The sequence below is a fragment of the Eleutherodactylus coqui genome, chromosome 3 (genome assembly GCF_035609145.1).
Source record: "Eleutherodactylus coqui strain aEleCoq1 chromosome 3, aEleCoq1.hap1, whole genome shotgun sequence".
Taxonomy (NCBI): domain Eukaryota; kingdom Metazoa; phylum Chordata; class Amphibia; order Anura; family Eleutherodactylidae; genus Eleutherodactylus; species Eleutherodactylus coqui.
In genome coordinates, this window is record NC_089839.1 from 257,841,976 (window position 1) to 257,859,586 (window position 17,611).

Genomic DNA, 17,611 nt, shown 5'->3' on the forward strand with positions numbered 1-17,611 from the left:
AGAAGATGACTACCGTAGTATATGTGATGTTTAGTGATTTTCAACTTTATTGGAGACATCGGACCTTTCATGATTAGAGCTTCCCTGTATGGAAATTAGACACATGACTATAGAATTTACTATAAAATCAAGTTTTCCATGGTTTCAGTAGGAATCCGCATTAGTATGGGAAAATCCAGCAATATGAGCAACCTCTATTGAGGCATGGTCATCGGTGCTAATCCAGCTGGGGCAATTAATCCACAACCTCCAGCTGTTTTTTATTAGTACAACTTACTTTTCAAGGCTTTTGCTACCCCTCTCCCAATTTTTTTTAAGTTTTACATTTCTAAATGGGTTATTTTTTTTAATTAGAACTTCTGATATGTTATCTATATTCTAATATGAATACAATATTATTATGTGAAATTTCCAAATCATTGTATTCTTTTTTTATTAACATTTACTTATATTTTACACAGTGTCCCAACTTTTTTGGAATAGGGGGTTGTGATAATGATTGATTTGTGAGTGTTCTTATTCCCTGTTATTTCCATTTTCCTGAATATGAATGACATCATACAAATTGGTCTCCTGGTTGTAAAAACAAATCACATATATATTTTATCCTTCTACTTGACATATACACGCCATGTCCTTATAATTACTAATAATTTGTAACAAGTGTTAATTGATAAACAGCTCCCTATGGTAGCTTAATTAAAGCTGTACAATTGCCAGGCGATTTACAGCTGGGATTGATCTCAATTAGTCAACAAAATCTGTGTAGTCTGTTCAAAGAGGAATAAGGAAATTTAGTCTACGGAGGCTTTGGGGATTTTGTTTTGTAGGCTGTACAGCTCACTTTTTAAACAAGTGAAATAAAATTACAAGTATGCCAGTTTTGTTTGCTCTGTATCATGCCTTCTTTAACGGTGTTTACATTATATCCTTTCATTTGCAGTTTTTTCTTTATTGTCAACTTGCCGAACAATAGACTGGATTTTTTATTTTATTTTATATTTCCTTTTTTTTTTTACGTTAGCTTATTACAGTAAAGATGAAGAGACACCAATGTAATTTCAGGAGTCTGTGTACGTTTTTAAGATAACATTTTGAAAGTCTTAAAAGAACGAAAATGCAAAACAGTTGGTAAATGACACTTTTGATCTTGGAATGATCTGTTTAAAACCTGTCAGTAGGCATTGCTAATTATAAAACACCACAAGAGAGATGACAGAAGCGGGGGCTTGGAAACTAGGAAGCATGCTGATCAAGAGGACCGTCATCCACGCTAAAGAACAATTCACCAGTCTTTTATCAATTCGACAGATAGTAAGGAGGAAAAGTAAGGATTCCCCAATTGCCCGAGAGGAACAGAAAGTGTCATTTGTGTTAAAATGAGATCACAGACTGGATACAAACAGCTGCCAAAGCAGTCATTAAGTTGTTTGCAAATAAATAATAGATTTTTGTAGCAACTGAAAACACTGTTATAAACAAGCGAGGAGGCCATTTATTCTCTAAGTATGAATTTAAGATTTGCACTAAATCTGTAAGATGTCAGTGCATAAGATACTTCTTGCAAGCCCACCATCATAACTCCGTTGTTCCTTTGAATGTCTATCAAGTGTATATATCGCACATGATTCACTGGTAACAAGTTATAGGTTTCAACTACAGTTCAATGGAACCTACTTTCACTTCGCGTATTAAATAATTTGCAGAATAACACTTTAAGAGAAAGACTTACTAGAAGAAGTATTGTACTCATAGTTGCTTAGCATTCTTAAAGAGGTTTTCCAGGCAAATACTATTGATAACTTATCCTCAGGATAGGTCATCAATAGTCGGTCGCCAATCGGGATCCCCGGCATCAACTGATCACCTAGCACACTGTCAGAGCATCAGGGCTGGAAGTCATCATTGTGGTCAGAGCAAGACGTCTCAGAGGTGGCTTCACTCCCATTGATTTCAATGCGAGTGAAGCTGTCTCTAAGACTTCCTGCTCCGACCCAGATGACAATGTCTTGCCCTATTGCCCTGACAGCAGGCCGGGTGATAAGCTGATTGTTGAGGATCCAGAGTGGTCGATCAGCTGATCATCTATTAATGAGCTATCCTGGGGATAGGTCATTAATAGTAATTGCCCAGAAAACCCCAGTTTGTATGAGAAATGTGCCTATTAATATTTACAACATCCAAGAAATGTTCTATGTACTAAAGCAAACGATAAAATCATATCCAGGATTTTAATCCCACAGACAAGTATGCAATTGGAAAGTAAGTTAAAAAGCCACGTTTCTTAGATGTACCTCCATATTCTGGCTCCAAGGTCTTTTTGTGCCAAACTTTTTTTTTTGCCATGCCATATAGTAATGAGGAGAACTAAGTCCACTGGGAATTTATTGCTATAGATGAATCCAGCATTCTCCTGACACATTCACTTAATTGACATTGGTCCCTGCCTGCCTTCTGACCACAGTCCCCTGTGGCTTTATTTTTTTTCCTGGGATCTGTTGAGGCTATGTAATATGACATTGATGCACGCAAGCATGTGCTGTAAAAAATGAAACCACAGGCAGGGGATAACTGGCAAATTTTAGTCTGGGGGAAATCACACAACACTTGCCTATTGGCCCACTCTTAGGAAATGTTTACACATGGCAGATTTGCTGTGAATTTCCCATAGCAAATCTGCAGCAAAATCCATACCATTGAGTGCGGATTTTGCTGTGATCCACAGCAGATTGAAGGGGTAAAATCTAGAATGGATCTGCACCAAATTGTGGTCAAATTCTGCACCAAAAGAGAAAAAAGATTTCACCCTTAGGGCTCATTCAGACAAGCATGTTAATGTGCGTACAGAGGTGCGCACAAAACTGCATGTCTATTTAGAACCATTGGTTTCCTATGATGTGTTTACATGTCTGTGTTTTACAGGCATGCAAACGGGCGCACCTGCAACAGATAGGACATGTGTGCACCACATAGGTTCGTGGTCTATGTAAATATTCCCCACGGAGAGTTCCCTTGTCACTGAACGCTGTGACAGCACTATCACAGTGTTCAATAATGGTGGAATTCCCCCCGGGGAGTAAAGAATACCCTGCCACAGCTGTGACAGCTGTGGCAGAGGTTCGCAATGTTCTCCCATTGCTTTTAACAGGGTCGCTGCTGTGGCCAGCGGCCCCATTGAAAGCAATGAGATGCAGGCAGTGATTTTTGGGAGGGGCTTTAAATATAAGCTCTTCCCTGAAAACCATTCCTAGCATGTGTTAAAAAAAAAAAATACTCACCTCTCCACCACTATTGGAGCTCATGTGCGTCATCTCTGCTTGTTCCCTGGCACTGCTCTGAAGCTCTTTCAGCTGGCGGGGATTTAAAATCCCTGCTTGCTGAAAGGCCTGTGTCTGATTGGCTGAGCACTCAGCCAATCACAGGCAGCGCTCAGCCATTCATTGAATGACAGTTGAGTGCTGCCTGTGATTGGTCACAGCGCTCAGCTAATCACAGGCCATTCATTGAATTCAATGTGCTCAGACATTTCTTGAGAGCAGTGCAGGAAGACCAATCGGCTAGATGTGCCTGAGCCCTGACAGCGCCAGAGAGGTGAGTATATATCTTTTATCTTTTACACAAGCTAGGGATGATTTTCAGGGAAGGGCTTATATTTAAAGCCCTTCCCCAAAAATCACTGCAGGGATTGCCAGCAGCCCATTGCTTTCAATGAGACCACAGGCAGCAGTGGTGCCTCCATTGAAAGCAATGAGCACGGACCTTCATTCACATGTATTTTGGCACTTCCGTGGATGCGCACTTTTGTGCATGCATATGTGCATGCAAATACACACTTATCTGAATGAGGCCTTAGGCTGCAGTCAGATGACTGATTTTTTGTAGCGGCTATGTGCACAAAAAAACGTGCATGTATTAGAACCACTGGTTCCATATGAAGTGTTTACATGTCTGCCTTTTAGAACCACAAAATACTTGCACTTGCAAAAGATAGGACATGTGTGCCTCTAAGGTCTGTGCTGCACGTAAAGTTACAGATGTGACAGGGGATGAGGGGACTCCCAGACAGTTCTGTTAATCCCCGTGGGGAATCCCCTCATCACTGAACACTGTGACAGCACTGTCACAGTGTTCAGTGATGATGGGACTCCCTGCAGGGACAAAAGAATTCCCTGTCACAACTGTGGCAACGGACCGCAATGCCATCCCATTGCTTTCAATGGGGCCAGTGCTGCTGCCGACCCATTGAAAGCAATGGAATGAAGGCAACCACCACATGGACTTTCAGGGAAGGGCTTGAAATATAAGCCCTTCCCTGAAAATAATCCCTAGCTGCTTGAAAAAAAAAATATATACATCACCTCCCCGGCGCTTCCTCGCTCCGGCGCGTCTTCTCCCTGGCTCCTCGGCACTCTTCTGAAGCATTTTCTTCTGGCCAGGTATTTAAAAATCCCTGCCTCCTGAAATCACTGGGTCTGATTGATTGAGTGCTGTGACCAATCATAGGAAGCGCTCAGCCATTTATTGAATGTCAGCTGAGTGCTGCCTTTGATTGGTCACAGTGCTCAGCCAATCAGATGGAGTGTTCAGCCATTTATTGAGTTCAAAGAAACATAAATTAACCCCAATGCTAATCCAGAGGAAGGCAAAAAACCCAATGAGGTAGAAGCCAATTTTTCTCATTTAAGGGGAAAAATTCCTTCTTGACTCCAAGTCTGGCAATCAGAATAATCCCTGGATCAACATTCCCTCTGAAGTAATTAATGATTATAACATGTAAAATTGTAACACTCAAGAAAGGTAGCCAGGCCCCTCTTAAATTCCTTTAATATATTTGCCATCACTGCATCCTTCGGCAGAGAGTTCCATAGTCTCACTGCTTTTACAGTAAGGAACCCCCTTCTGTCTTGGTGTATAAACCTTCTTTCCTCTATACATAGAGGATGCCCCATTGTTATAGTCGCAATCCTGGGTATAAATAGATGGGGGGATATATTTATATAGTTATTAGGTCACTCCTCAGTCATCTTTTTTCTAAAGTGATTTACCCCAATTTTGATAACTTCTCTGGGTATTGTAGTCAACCCATTCCATTTATTACTTTAGTTGCCTGCCTTTGAACCCGCTCAACCTTTGATATGTCCTTCTTGAGTACCAGTGCCCAAAACTGTACACAATATTCCATGTGTGGTCTGACCAGTAACTTGTAAAGAGGAAGAACAATGTTCTCGTCATCTGACCCTAGACCTCTTTTGATGCACTACCTGATCTTATTTTCCTTAGTAGCAGCTGCCTGACACTGGTTGCTACAGTTATGTTGACAGTGAACTAAAATCCCCAAATCCTTTTCGATGTTAGTTTTACCCAGTGGTTTCCCTTTTAGTGACATGTATTTTTCCCGCCCATGTGCATAACCTTTTATTTGTCAGTGTTAAACACTGTTTGCTACTTTTTCTGCCCACTCCCCTAAACTTAGGGCCTTTTTACACGGGCTGATAAATCGTTCAGTGTAAATGTATGCCCCAACTGAATGACAAGCGAGAATTTGCTTGCTTCTGGTTCGTCATTCAGTTTCGGGCATCTGTGCCTGAAAAGTCATTCTGTGTAAAAGTGCCCTTATTCAAAACCATTTGCAACTGCATTCTGCCCTCTCTAGTGTTAATTTCTTTACATAGTTTTGTTTAATCTGCAAAAATTGCTGCTTAAGGCCTTAGTCAGACGGGCGTTTTTTCGCGCGATTTGCGGATCGCATGACAGATGCGCATCCGCAAATCGCGTGACCGGTGCGCACAAGTCGCCCGCAAATCGCCCGAAAATCTGCTCCTAGCCGCGTTTCATTAGAAACGGGCCGGAGCTGTCCAGCGCATTGCATTCAATGGAGACGGCAATAGAGCCGTCTCCATTCAAAGCAATGCGCTGCGGGCGAGCCCGGGATGAATTGTCAGTAAGGGCTTAAATATATAAGCCCTTCCCTGCAATTCATCCTAAAATGTGTTAAAATAAAAAAAAATTGTGTACTCACCTTCTCCCGGCAGCCGGAGCTCCGCGCGGCCGTCCTGCAGTGGGTGTGAAGGGGGTGTGAGTCAGACCTGCCCCCTGATTGGCTCAGCGCTGAGCCCATCAGAGGCATGCCTCACTCACACCCATTCATGAATTCATGAATGGATGTGAGTCAGACCTGCCCCTGATTGGCTCAGCGCTGAGAGGCAGCAGTCACTCACCCATTCATGAATTCATGAATGGGTGTGTGAGTGAAACCGGCCTCTGATTGGTCAGGGCTGTGACCAATCAGAGACAGATCATTCAGCAGGCGGGGATTTTAAAGCCCCGCCGGCTGAATAGTGCCAAGAAGCAGTTCAGGAGAACTGACAGCGGCCGCGGCTGGACTCCGGCTGCAGCGGAAAGGTGAGTATACAATTTTTTTTTATTTTAATACATTTTAGGATGAATTGCAGGGAAGGGCTTATATATTTAACCCCTTCCCGACAATTCACCCCGCGCACGCCGGCAGCCCATTGCTTTCAATGGAGCGGCTGTATTGCCGCTCCATTGAATTCAATGGGCAAACATCGTTCTTCTCTGCCACAGCTGTTACAGCTGTGCCAGAGAAGAAGGATTTGTCTTCTATATGTTCTCAATGGGGTCGGCGCTGCTGCCGCCGGCCCCGTTGAGCGCATATACAGAAGAGAACAGGAATCGCAGATCGCAGATAGGTGCGATCTGCGATTTTTTGTTCTATAATTTATCGGACGAGCGCATAAAAAGCGCTCATGTGTCCGATACCATTGCAAAGCAATGGTTTTATAAAATCGCCGGACACATGCACATGCGCAAATCGCGGCTAAAAACGCCCGTCTGACTAAGGCCTAACTGTGCAATCCTTCTACCAGATCATTAATTAATTTCATTAAAAAGAATAGGGCCCAGTACCAACCCATGTGGTATACTACTAGTAACGGTGACCCAATCAGAGTATGTACCATTAATAACCACCCTCTGCTTTCTATCACTGAGCCAGTTACTTACAAATTTACATACATTCTCACCCAGACCAAGCATTCTCATTTTATATACCAAACTTTTATCCAGCACACTATCAAACACTTTGGATAAATCAAGATATACCAGATCCAGTGACTCTCCCCAATCCAGTTTAGAACTTACCTCCTCGTAGGATAGGTAATCATTAATGGAGTCCTATAAAACACTTTCAGCTTAAGTTAACCTATCAGTATGTTTTTTTGGCATGTGGGGGGAAGCTGGAGTACCTCGAAGAAATCCACACAAACAAGAGGAAAACATATTCCAAACAAATGCTGCCGTTGGTTGTGTTTGAACCTAGAACCCTAGCAATGCGGGGCTACAAGTTAGCAACTAGTGAGTCGTGGGGGGAGAGGTGGATTAACTGAGCAGCAGGGTTGAGGATGGATTGGGGGGGTGCAAGGGCATTGAAAGGGAGGCCATAGAGGAGACTGCTGCAGTAGTCCAGATGGGAGATGATGAGGGCATCAACATTTTTGTTGATCGAGGTTGAGGAAAGATTGTATCCAAGAGATGTTTTAGAGCTAGAGGCAGCAGGAAGTGTGGTTTGAAGGAAAGGTTGGAGTAAGATGTGAGTCACTGATAGTGATTGATAGATCTGGTGGGAATGTAGAGTTCGGTGGGGGAAAAATGACAAGTCCAGTTTTTTCCATGTTAAGTTTTAGAAAATAGGAAGAGCAGAAGGAAGATATAGCAGATGTAACTATCTCCACCAGTGGGGTTCAGTTGCCCTATACTGGTAATGTCTATAAAGAAACCTCTTTAAAATGAGATCTAATAGAATATCTTATCAATATTCTGAAACATTCTTTAAGTTTTTTGGTTTAATCTATATATATAAAATAGGATGTATGTATGTGTGCCACCATAACACATGAATGCCTGGAGCAATTTCATTCAAACTTGGTACATATGTAACTCCTTTATGGGGACAAATTTGGGGGGAATAACACGGCCCCACTACCTCTGAGGGGAGAGGAGAATGCCGGAATTGCACTTCAGCAGATGGTTTTTATTTCACAATCTTATCTAACACAGAAGATCTCTTCCTCATCATACAGTAATCTATTACACAGACGACCTCCTCCTCCTCCTCAAATACTAATATATTACACAGACCTCCTGCTCCTCAGATAATATCTTACACAGACAACCTCCTTCTCTGATCCAACAACCACACAGCGTTCCACCAGCACTAAGCCACTATGTACCACACAGAAATGAGCCCAGCACCCACTCTTATGAAAGCTGGTCAAAAGGAAATCTGTGTTGACCATAGCAACCAATCACAGCGCAGCTTTCATTTTACCTCAGCAACATAAGAAGTGAAAGCTGAGCTGTGTTTGTTTGCTATTGGCAACAAAAATTACAGGGGAAGTCGGTGACTTTTGGATTTTTAATTATGCCAGTATTACACAGACCTCTTGCTCCTCAGATAATATCTTACACAGACAACTTTCTCCTCTTCAAATATTATTATTATACAGAAGACCTCCTCCTCATATACCAATATACGAGTATTATACAGATGACCTCTTCCTCATATACCGATATATTACACAGAAGACCTCCTCCTCATATACCAATATATTACCTAGATGACCTCCTCCTCATCCATTAAGATATTACACAGATGACCTCTTCCTCCTCATATACTAATATATTAAATCAGTACACACATATCTATACACACACACATATTTACATTTTTTTTGTGTATAAAAATAAAATACACGGGCAAACCGGGTAATCAGCTAGTATATCATATGTCCTCCAATGCCAACCTGAGCCTCTGCACATGTCATTTGCCATTATTTAACATCTGTTGCTATTTAATTTTTAACAATTTAATTTTTTTAGGTGAATATGTTTTTTATTACTACAAAAGTAATTTTTGCCAAGCTAATAATGCTTCATTCAACCTCAATGGAATGTGGCACACAATGTCCATGATGGAAGGCATTGATAGAAGGACGGTTGCTATAGCCCTGGCTGCTTATTTTGCCGTGGTTTCCATGATGAAAAAATAATTTGCTCCTTCTGAGCTGCTGCATAAAAAAAAATCAAATGAACGACATGGAAACGAAACACGAGATTGTTACACTGGTATATTCTATTCATCTGTCTCATAGACCCTAACCTCTGGCATCATAAATCATCAGAAACAATGGGTATTGTACAAACACAATGATTAAAGAGCAAACATGTCTAATACATTGTGATCTCATAATAAACAAACCTCTTTGTCAATGATGATTTACTAACCATAATTACTACAGCCCAATAAGCCTGAATGACTGACCTCGGAGGGCAAGCTATTAAGAAAAACTCGTATTGATTAATGTGCAGCGGATCATCAGACTTAGATAGCATGTAGGAGTGTCAGCATCTCAGATGCTAGAGAGAATTCAGACTATTTGTCACGAAGTATCCTGTGATTAGATCTGAATGTAGTATATACCAAGATGAATGTATAGTGGCGATAATGTACTTGACATACAAAATTACATTTCAAAAGGATACTTGTGCACATATAGATTGCTACTAATTAAGAGAAAATCATGCAGATTTATAAACACAGTCTCAGGGTGCATTCACATGAACGTATATCGGCTCGGCTTTTACGCCGAGCCGATATACATCGTCCTCATCTGCAGGGGGGAAGGGGGGGGGGCTGGAAAAGCCAGAAGCAGGAACTGAGCTCCCGCCCCCTCTCTGCCTCCTCTCCGCCCCTCTGCACTATTTGCAATGGGGAGAGGTGGGACGGGGGTGGGGCAAATTCTCGGACCTTAGCCCCGCCCTCATCCTGCCTCCTCTCATTGCAAATAGTGCAGAGAGGCGGAGAGGAGGCAGAGAAGGGGTGGGAGCTCAGTTCCTGCTTCTGGCTCTTCCATCCTCCCCCCTTCCCCCCGCAGAGAGAGATAACATATATTGGCTCGGCGTGAAAACCGAGCCGATATACGTTCGTGTGAATCCACCCTTAAGGCCCATTTACACACAATTATCGCAAAAAATTCATTGAAATGACCGCAAATGAGCGATAATCGTTGTGTGTAAATGCTATCATTATGGACTTTTCGTCTGAGCAATTATTTTAAGGTGAACTTAAAATCCATTGTTCAGCTGCAGAGAGATAAAGTATCTCTCAACAGACCACGCACTGTGTTCTCAGCGGAAGTCGGTAGATTACATTGTATTCTTCCGGTAGATCCAATGAGAACAATGCAGCTGTGTGCAGAGCCCAGCCCAGATGTTGGGCTCAGCAAACAGCTCTGGAGGCCCATTTACATGCAAATGAAGATGATAAAATGTTAATTGACATACGTGTCCATTAACACTTTATGCAAAATGATCGATAAAACTTTCAATCACTTGAAAGATTATCTTTGCGTGTTCATGGTCCTTAAGACCTCAATCACACGAGAGTATGAGAAGCTATAAAATCGCATTATTGAAGAATAGCCGTGACCCAGTCCTGAGCTTCTTCTGGTTCATTCACATGGGCATATCACGAGAAAAATACTCTGCAGCGTGGAATTCCTTCGGTCAGCAGAAATCCTTGGAATGACTTCTAATAATTTAAATAGAGTTCAGTTCTTATCCGAGCACCAGGCGCAGGTAAACTCTCTTCCCCTCACTTTTTTTAAAACTCCCATAGGAATCTATGGGAGCTTACAGCATTTTTTGGCAAAAGATAGGTCAAGACCTATCTTTACATGTAGTGTAAAAAATTGGCAACCTAAAATGACCACCAATGTTCTAGCTTTGTCGATGCAAATTTTTTACACGCTCGAAAATTGCTTATTTGAATGAATGCATTGGAATCCAATGCTTCGCATGGTCGAGAATTTCGGCCAGCATATTTATGCGGCTACTAGCTGCGTAAAAATGCTTGTGTGACTGAGGCCTAAGATTTAGATAGCAGAAAACTAGACAAGACGGTCAGAAGCTGCAGCAGTGGTGCACGTTATGCGTAAACTTGGCACATCATATTAGACAATCTGCTTTTTATTATGTCACCTATTACTTACTTTACACCATTATTTTGTGCCAAGGTGGGTTCTCACGAGCGTGTTTTTGTGTGTACTTAGGTGCGTACATATGTGAGCACCTAGGTACGAGCAAAAACATGCTTGAACACAGCTGCACATTTGCTGTCAATGGAGCCACGGCTGCTGCTGGCGACTCCATTGAAAACAATACTCTGCCGGACCCCTACATTCTTTTTCAGGATAGGGCTTAACATATGAGCCTTTCCCTGAAAAAGAAACATTTTAGTGCAAAAAAACCCAAAACTTACCTATCCGCCACTGCCGTGACCCCTGCTAGTTAAAAAAATTCCCTGCTGCTACATCTGCCACATCTCTACCGCAGCTGTCACACATGACAGCTGCGGTAGAGAATCCTGCTGCCGGCATCCCCATCAATGGCTTTTCAGGAAAGGGCTTCATAAACCCTTCCCTGAAAAGCCCTTTAAAAGTAGTGTAAAAAAAAAATTGAATACATACCTGCCGGGGCTCAGGCATGACTCCTGCCGCTGTCTCCGGCTCTGTAGTTCTGAGCTATCAGCAGTCAGGAATTTAAAATCCCTGCCTGCTGATAGCTCTGATTGTGATTAACTGAAGCACGTCAGCCAATCACAATCAGAGCTACCAGCAGGCGGGGATTTTAAATCTGCAACTGCTGATAGCTGAGAGCTAGAGAGTCAGAGACATCGCCAGAAGCCACCGCTGAGCCAGTGCAGGGGAATTTTTTTTTGGACATTATTTTAACAGGCTTTTCAAGGAAGGGCTTATCAAGCTCTTCCCTTAAAAGCCATTGATGGCTGCCGGGGCTCAGCGGCAACTTCTGGCGCTGTCCCTGGCTCTGTAGTTCTGAGCTATCAGCAGCTGGGGATTTAAAAACCCCGCCTGCTGGTAGCTCTGATTATGATTGGCTGAAGCACCTCAGCCAATCACAATCAGAGCTACCAGCAATTTTAAATCCCCGGCTGCTGATAGCTCAAAACAGCAGTGCAGAGCCGGGGACAGCGGCAGCTGTCAATGGCTTTTCAGGGAAGGGCTGCATAAGCCCTTCGCTGAAAAGCCTGTTAAAATAGTGTCCAAAAAGAAATACTCAGCTGCCGGAGCTCAGAGACGAGTTCTGACGCTGTCCCCGGCTCTGTAGTTCTGAGCTATAAGCAGCTGGGGATTTAAAATCCCCGCCTTCTGGTAGCTCTGATTGTGATTGGCTGAAGCGCTCCTGATCCTCTGTGCAAGAAGCGTTCTCAGCCTTCAGTGCCTTACAACAAACTCTCACCGTGAAACTGCACTCTAAAATTTCCTAGGCTACTGCAAAGTATTTCAATTATACCGTTCTGTGTGCGCAGTGCATTACGCAGAGTTGAGGGAGAGAGCTGCCTATATAGGGAAAGTTTTACAGAACTCCTGATCCTCTGTGCAAGAACCCTAACGGTCCTTCTTAGGGCTACATCTCACCGTGTGCATTATAGTTGTGGCTGGCTGTGAGCAGTAGTGCACCAACTTTTGTATTACGCATCTAGGACTGTTCCCAGCCTTGCAGTTATAGCGTTCTCAGCCTGCAGTGCCGTACAACCAGCTCTCACCGTGAAACAGTACTGTAATATTTTCTAGGTCACTGCAAAGTATTTCAGATCTGCCACTGTGCAGAGCGTCTCACAATACCCTTTACTTGAGGGGGGTTGAGATAGCCGCAGTTAACAGCACTATCCACTGGCTTTAGAGTCTTCCCCACTCCATACAGCCTCTCTTATCTACAAGTCTCTGTGAGCGGTATATACCCCTAGGTATCAGCGTAAGACAGCGGGTTAATTTTTTCTAGTCACAGCATAGAGCCTCCACTACCTACAAGTCTCTGTGTGCGGTGAATTAGCCACAGTTGTCAGCGCTGTACAGTGGGGTAATTTATTTGGGCCCTGCTCTATTCTTAATCCGCCATGATGAGGAGTAGGGGTAAGGGTCGAGGACGTGGGCGTCGAAGTGAGGGTGTGGGCACAGGCCGAGTACCTGGGCCTCGTGAATCACAGACGGCTGCTGAGGGATTAGGAGAAAGGCAAGTTTCTGGCCTCCCTAGCTTCATATCACAATTTGCGTGGTAGACCTTTATTACAAACAGAGCAGTGTGAGCAGGTCCTGTCGTGGATGGCAGAAAATGCGTCCAGAAATGCATCGACCACCCAGTCTTCTACACAGTCCACTACTTCCGGCCTAGGGACTTCAACTCTGAATCCTCTAGCTGCTCCTCCTTCCTCCCAGCCTACTTACTGCATGAAAATGACATATTCTGGGCAGGCAAAGCCCCAGGAACTGTTCTCGGGTCCCTGCCCTGAGGGGGAAAAAACGGTTCCTCTCTCACCTGAGGAGTTTGTCATGACCGATGCCCAACCTTTGTAAAGTTCCTGGAGTCCGGATGATGAGGCTGGGGACTTCCGGCAACTGTCAGTGAGGTAGTAGTAAGGGCAGTAAGTCCAAGGCACACAGAGGATTTGGAGAAAGAGCTGCTGGACGATGAGGTGACTGACCCCACCTGGCTTGCTAAGCCTACTGAGGACATGGCTTCAGAGGGGGAGGCAAGTGCAGCAGCAAGACAGGTTGGAAGAGCCAGTGGAGTGGCTAGGGGTAGAGGCAGGGCCAGAGCGAAGAATCCCCCAACTGCTTCCCAAAGCACCCCCTTGCGACCAGCCTCCGTGCAGAGGGCTAGGTGTTCAAAGGTGTGGATGTTTTTTAGTGAGAGCGAGGTCAACTGTCAAACAGTGGTGCGCAACCTGTGTCGCACCAAGATCAGCCGGGGAGCCACCACTTCCAGCCTGACCACCACCAGCATGCGCAGGCATATGATAGCCAAACACCCCACAAGGTGGGACAAAGGCCATTCACCGCCTCCAGATCACACCACTCCCTCTTCCCCTGTGCCACAACCTGCCACACAGATCCAATCCCCCTCCCAGGGTGCAGGCACGAGTGCCTTCCGGCCTGCACCCACACACTCACCTCCACTGTCCTCCACTTCATCCAGCAATGTCTCTCAGTGCAGCGCCCAGCTATCGCTAACACAAGCATTGGATCGAAAGCGGAAATACGCTGCCACCCACCCGCATGCACAAGCATTAAACGTGCACATTGCCAAATTAATCAGCCTGGAGCCGTACAGGCTTGTGGAAATAGAGGCTTTCAAAAACATGATGGCGGCGGCGGTGGTCTCGCACTACTCGGTTCCCAGTTGCCACTATTTTTCCCGGTGTGCCGTCCCCGCCCTACACCAGCACATCTCCCGCAACATAAATCGTGCCCTCAGCAAGTGGTTACTGGGAAGGTCCACTTAACCACGAACACGTGGACAAGTACTGGCGGGCAGGGACACTATATCTCCCTGACAGCACATTGGGTGAACTTGGTGGAGGCTGGGACCGAGTCAGAGCCGGGGACCGCTCACGTCCTACCCACACCCAGAATAGCGGGTCCTACCTCGGTGCTGGTATCTACAGCATTTTATGCCACCTCCTCCAAACCCTCCCCCTCCTCCTCCTCCGCCACCTCTACCTCTCAATTAAGAAGTGTGAGCATGCCGCCAGCAGTCAGTAGCGCGCAGCACAGCAGCACAGCGGTGGGCAAGCGTCAGCAAGCCGTGCTGAAACTAATCAGCTTAGGTGACAAGAGGCACACGGCCCCCAAGCTGTTGCAGGGTCTGACAGAGCAGACCAACCTCTGGCTTTCGCTGCTGAGCCTCCAACCGGCATGGTCGTGTATGACAACGGCCGTAACCTGATGGTGGCTCTGCAACTCGGCAGCCTCACACACGTGCCATGCCTGGCCCACATCTTCAATCTGGTGGTTCAGCAGTTTCTTAAAAACTACCCCCACTTGTCTGACCTGCTCGGCAAGGTGCGCTGCGTCTATGCACATTTCCGCAAGCCCACCATGGACGCTGCCACCCTGAGGATCCTGCAACGTCGGTTTCAGCTGCCAGAGCACTGACTGCTGTGCGACGTGCCAACAGGCTGGAATTCTATGCTGCACATGTTGGCCGGGCTGTACGAGAGCAGTGTAGAGCAATAGTGGAATACCATCTGCAACACGGGCGGCAGAGTGTAGTCATCCTCTGCAATTCTTTACTGAGGAGTGGGCATGGATGGCAGATATCTGCCAGGTCCTCAGAAACTTTGAGGAGTCTACCTAGATAGTGAGCGGCGATGCGGCAATCATTTGCGTTACCATGCCACTGCTTTGCCTGCTGAGAAGTTTGCTGCAAAGCATAAAGGCCGACGTTTTCTGGTTGGAACACCCTCATGTCTATATCTCAGCGTGTTTTGGAGGAGGAGGGGGAGGGGGAGGAGGAGGAGGGGGAAGAGACAGCTGGGCATACTGCAGAGGGTACCCATGCTGCTTGCTTCTCATCTGTTCAGCGTGTATGGGCTGAAGAGGAGGAGGAGGATCTTAAAAGTCATCCTCCTAGTGAGGACAGCATTGTGTTGCGCACTGGTACCCTGACACACATGGCTGACTTCATGTTAGGCTGCCTTTCCCGTGACCCTCGTGTTAGACACATTCTGGCCAACCTGGATTACTGGTTGTACACCCTTCTAGACCCACGGTATAAGGAGAACCTTTCCACTCATTCCCGAAGAGGAAAGGGGTACAAGAGTGATGCAATACCACAGAGCTCTGGGGGAAAAAGTGATGCTAAAGTTCCCATCTGACAGCGCTAGTGGCAGAAGACGCAGTTCCGAGGGCCAAGTAGCAGGGGAGGCACGGGGATCAGGCAGAATGTCCAGCGCAGGCAGGGGAACACTCTCCAAGGCCTTTGCCAATTTTATGGCTCCCCAGCAAGACTGTGTCACCACTCCCCAGTCAAGGCTGAGTCGGAGGGAGCACTGTAAAAAGATGGTGAGGGAGTACGTAGCTGATCGTACCACCATCCTCTGTGATGCCTCTGCTCCATACAACTATTGGGTGTCAAAGCTGGAAACGTGGCACGAATCTGCGCTGTACGCCCTGGAGGTGCTGGCCTGCCCTGCTGCTAGCGTCTTGTCAAAGAGGGTGTTTAGTGCAGCTGGGGGAATCATCACGGATAAGCGTACCTGCCTGTCAACTCACAGTGATGACATGCTTACACTCATAAAGATGAACAAAGGCTGGATTTCCCCAGACTTCTCTTCTCCACAGGTGGAAAGCAGCGGAACCTAATGATTCTTTTCGCTGCAACAGGAGAAAAATGCATCCTCTATCACCACAAAAAAAGGGGGAATTAGCTTCGTCAATCACTCTCGGATATTATTCCTCCTCCTAAAACAGCATGTTATCTCGCTGAACTGCCAATTTTTCTGCGGCCCAAAAGGCTCAGTTTAAAGTTTTTTACAATTTTTCAACGTTTCAAAAGTATTTATACTTTAACAGAAGCCATTTTTTTCACAGGGCTGCCTCCAGACTCTGTTACAAATTAAGCAACAGAGATCTGTTTCTTAAAAATTGTTTATGGGTTTCACCTGCCCTCGCGGTTGAGCAATTTTTCAGGGGTACACTTGTACTCTTGGTGCACCAATTTTTCAGGCTATTGCCAATACTGTTAGCAAACTAATTTTTCCAGGCTTTGCCTACACTCTTGGTAACCAAATTTTTTCAGGTGTTCGCCTGTACTCTTGCTACATAAATGTTACTGGGGTCCGCCTATACTATTGTTACAGAAATGTTACAGGGGTCTGCCTATACTCTTGCTACAGAAATGTTACAGGGGTTCGCCTATACTCTTGCTACAGAAATGTTACTGGGGTCTGCCTATACTTTCACTACAGAAATGTTACAGGGGTCTGCCTATAATATTGCTACATAAATGTTACTCGGGTCCGCCTATACTCTTGCTACAGACATGTTACTGGGGTCCGCCTATACTCTTGCTACAGAAATGTTATAGGAGTTCGCCCATACTCTTGCTACAGAAATGTTACTGAGGTCCGCCCATACTGGGGGTGCATAAAGCTTTTCCATTGCGGTGTTCAGCTGCCTGACACATACACAGAATGAAGTGTGTGGGGACACATGGATTTCCCATAGCTATTTAACTGACGGCACCTTAGGTCACACAAGGTGGAGGCTGGGACCGAGCTTGACCCTGGACCCGCTCACGTACTTCCCACACAGAGTATTGTGGGTCCTACCTTGGTCATGGTTTTATCGCCCTTATTATGCCACCTCCTTCTCCTGCATGGGGTCTGGGGATCAGCAGTAGGCAACATGTATTTTCTCTCGTGTTACCACAGTTATCTGAGACATTGGTTTGGGCCAAACAAAAGAAGCGTTACTGCATTAATGAGACGTTCACAGCTGCACTAGCTTCCGAGTCCACTTGAGGCCCATGATTACTGAGGGTGTGGGCAGAGGCCATGGTCCTGGGGGAGAAGAATCAACTGCGCCAGGCGTGGCCTGTGGAACTTTTTTGTCGTTCATCCAGTCTTTGGAGCGATGAAAGCAACTGTAACTGCTTTAAAGACACGTTCACAGCTGTACTATCATCTGAGTCTGCTTTATGCCCACGATTACTGAGGGTGTGAGCCAAGGCC